This window comes from Enhydra lutris, unplaced genomic scaffold, assembly GCF_002288905.1.
Source record: "Enhydra lutris kenyoni isolate GAN:26980312 unplaced genomic scaffold, ASM228890v2 scaffoldscaffold2, whole genome shotgun sequence".
Taxonomy (NCBI): Eukaryota; Metazoa; Chordata; class Mammalia; order Carnivora; family Mustelidae; genus Enhydra; species Enhydra lutris.
Genome location: NW_019154086.1, coordinates 29,372,829 through 29,376,487, shown reverse-complemented (window position 1 = coordinate 29,376,487; position 3,659 = coordinate 29,372,829).

The following is a 3,659-nucleotide window of genomic DNA, read 5'->3' as shown; positions in this document are numbered from 1 at the left end:
TTAAGGTTTTTCTCCCTATATATTATTCTATGCAAGCAAGTCTGGTTTTTTCCTACTTATACTTACACTGGTTTTTATTCTAGTGCACACTTGAACCTCTGATCTTTCATATTCCTGTACTTCTTGTATGGAATATTTTCTGATCTTTTTTTCTTTTTTCTTCTCAACTATTCCTTAAAAATAGGTGCAAACGTATGACTGTGACATTATGTCTTCTAACGGAGTCCTATAATTATACATTGAAATGCACACATTTTCTTAGAATAAATTATTTTCCTATTATTTAAATTACTTTCCTCTTAATTCTTATTTTTATGTTACATTTAGGGCATTTTTCTAAAATCATGGCTCTAGACCGGTTATATGATCTCTTCATTGCCTCTCTGGATAAAGGAATATTACAAAATATTTGTTTACTGAAAGGAGGGAGTAAAAGGGGACATTTTTGTGATAGGGTTGAGTCTAGGGCAAGGGCAAAAGTCCTCTTCCCCACTGTCCCAGTCTCGCTGGAGCTGGGTCGGGGGGATGGGGCAGATGTGACCCAGTTCTAGTCAGTGAGATCCAAGCAGATGTCCGCTGCATAGCAGGGTTGGAAAAGCCTTGTGTTCTCTTGATAAAGGGAGACACAGTGGCTTGCCTGCTCCTCTCCCTTTTTGTTACGTAGAATGCTGACATGTGACTGGCACTGCAGCTTGGGACGGCGGATTGGAGCCGAAAGCCAACCTACTAAGGATGGCAGATTGGAAAGAGGAAGCATCCGAGTGCCCACATGCCCATCTTCGACTTACTGAAACTTCTGCTTCTGGATATTTAGTTACATGGGGAAAACTATTATTTAAGACATTATAAATTAGGTTTCCTGTGACCTGCTTCACTATCTAGTAACTGTTTTCTGCCTGCCCCAAAGCCTTAGCTTGCTGTTCTCACGTGTAGCTGCTGTCCCAGTGATTCTGCAGCATCCTAAATCCGTAGTGATTTGGGAATCACTATTTAGAAAATTCTGTGAATGACTGTTCCAGGAAGCACCCCAAAGTTTAGGGAAACTGCCATATTCTCTCCGGGATGCGCCATTTTGAATGCTTATTCAATCTTTGGAACAAACCATAGGGGAAAACTTGATCCCGTGATGACGGCTCTTTGATGCCTTCTTAGGGAGGTGGCTGGGCGGTACTAGCGTGGCCTGGAACCTGAGATTCCTGGACCCCAGTGTTCTGTGAAACAGCATGTTGGCGGAGTTCTGTTGTTAGCTAATGCCAGTGGCATAGATGAAATAAAAGTAAATCTGTTAACTCTGCTACTGTAACCACTTTGAGCTAATTATTTAAGTGCATGGTTTTGCCTTAATATGGAACATTAGTCAATTACATTACATTTGACTATCCATAACTTTTGTTCAAGGAGCACTTCATATACGGACACCTCTAATCAGAGCACAAAGCACTTAAACACTTAATCTGGTTAAACGGAAGTGAAAACTGTAATGCATGACATTCTCCCTAGTAGGGGAAATCTTCAGCCATTATGTCTGCGCAAGACCAGGCTTTAGAAACAATGAGAAACTACCAGCGATCACTTAGAGTATTTTGAGGAGTATAGAAAAGGCGCCCAAACTACATTTATTCTCCAAAACAAAAAATAAATAAAAATAAAAAACCTTGAAATTATTCTTGTACCAAAATATAAAACATTGGAAATTATAGTACACTTGATTTATTCTCTAACCAACCAGCAGACAATGTAACAGGGACTTTAAGAGACAATTTGCCGTAGGACATAGAAGTTATTTTGTCCAGAAATAGGTCACTTGCCATAACTTTATGGAAAAGTTTTAGTTGGCGTTCATCAACTGCTCTTTCATTCTATGCCTAGTTCGCTCCAGGCCATGTGCTGGGTGTCAGCAACAAGGATAGCAGGAGAGACACTGTCCCTGAATTGGAGGTCCAGAGGCTGGGGCAGATGAGCAAAAGAGAAGATGCAAAGGTTGACTAGGTTAAAAAAAAAATGTTGACCAGGTCAAGATGAGCTTTGTTGCAGACATATCAGGGGTTTGGACTTTGTTCCAAAAGCATAGAGAAATCAGTGGATGTTTTGCACAACATTCTCCGCATCACTTTGCATTGTAAAACTATCTTTCTGGCTGCCGAGTAGAGAGACCAGATGGAGAGCAAGCAAGACTGGAAGCCAGGAATGCCACTGACAGGTGCACAGGTGGGGCAGCAAACAGTGAGATGGCCTGGGGAGATATTTAAGCGAATTTGAAAGGACTTGGTGAATTACTAGACACTGGGTTGGGATGATTAGGATTCAGTGGGTCTGAGTTGGTGCCCAGGAAATGAAATATCTTTAAGGAACACAAGCCAAGAGTTTTAGAACAGAGCATTTCCCTGAAGAACTGGAGACCTAAAAGCCAGTGAATGATGGTGCCTTGGTCGCTCAGTCTGGCTTCTCTCTTGGCAAGCTGGCACTTCATGCTTATTTCTACATGGGTGATCTGTCTTTCTTTCCCCTCCCAGCAAACCTCTGGGCAAAGCAGAGGTGATAGATCCATCACACAGGGCACAAGATGGAGCAGTCTTTGAAGGAAAATTTCCACAACCTCTGTGCTAGTGCTAGTAGAAGAAGAGATCAGCAACATCTGTTGAAGGTCTGCCCTTATGTCCGACTCTGGTTAGATGCTCTATTTTATCTCATTTAATACAGTAGCATCATTACCCCCATCCTGAGGACAAAAAAACCTGAGATTCCAAGAGAGTGAGTGAGCTGTCTAAAATCTCGTGGTTAGGAGTTCATGGGGTGTCAGTTCAGGTCTGTCTAGTTCCAAAGGACATGTATGGCTTCATGCCATCGCCTGGTGCTTCTGCTGAGCCACAGCCATGGTGGAGTGTGAATAATGGGGCTACTCCCATTTTCACCACCATAAAACTACAAGATGGCGTGTGGCTGAGCCCAGTTCAACCAAAGTCCCATCATACGTCCACAACTCGTGATTCCTCCCTGGTGATGGGGCCCATCAATTAACACATCTCCTGAAATTTAATACTTTAGTCAATCCTTGCCTAGCATTGTAGATCTGACCTTCCACTCACTTAAAGAAAGTGTGGAGATCTTTTCCACTGTCAGATACAAATGAGATCCAGCTGCCTCTGACTTCAACCCCAGGCCAGATGTTTTAAATGTTAAGTTTCCTGCCCAATGTATCTTTTCATTAACCAAAAATTTTTTAACCGCAGGCTGCAATCCATTAGTGATTCTGAAATCAATTTAGTGGATCACAGCAACCTTTTAAAATATTGGAACAGAATAGACTAGACTAGAACAGAACAGAAAATATCAGAATGTACCTCACTGAGGAGAGGGTGTTATCCTGTGAAACTTACATGTCCAGCTGTGTTTGTATGTGATGATAAAAAGTGTATTTCTTACCCTGAGTTGTGGTTTAGGAAAAAAAAATAGAAAACCGCTGCTTTGGAGGGCTCTGTCATCCTTTCTTTACAGTTCCTGAAAGAGCAGCTTTCTCTGCCCATGGGAGAAAGTTAACTCGCAAACAAAGGAATGGGAAGGAAAAGACAAGTGGAAGGCGGAGTCTTATTGCTGGCAGGAAAATAACAGCTCGCAATAAATGGAGATGTTCTTGTCAACAAGTCATCCAAGGCCAGTGT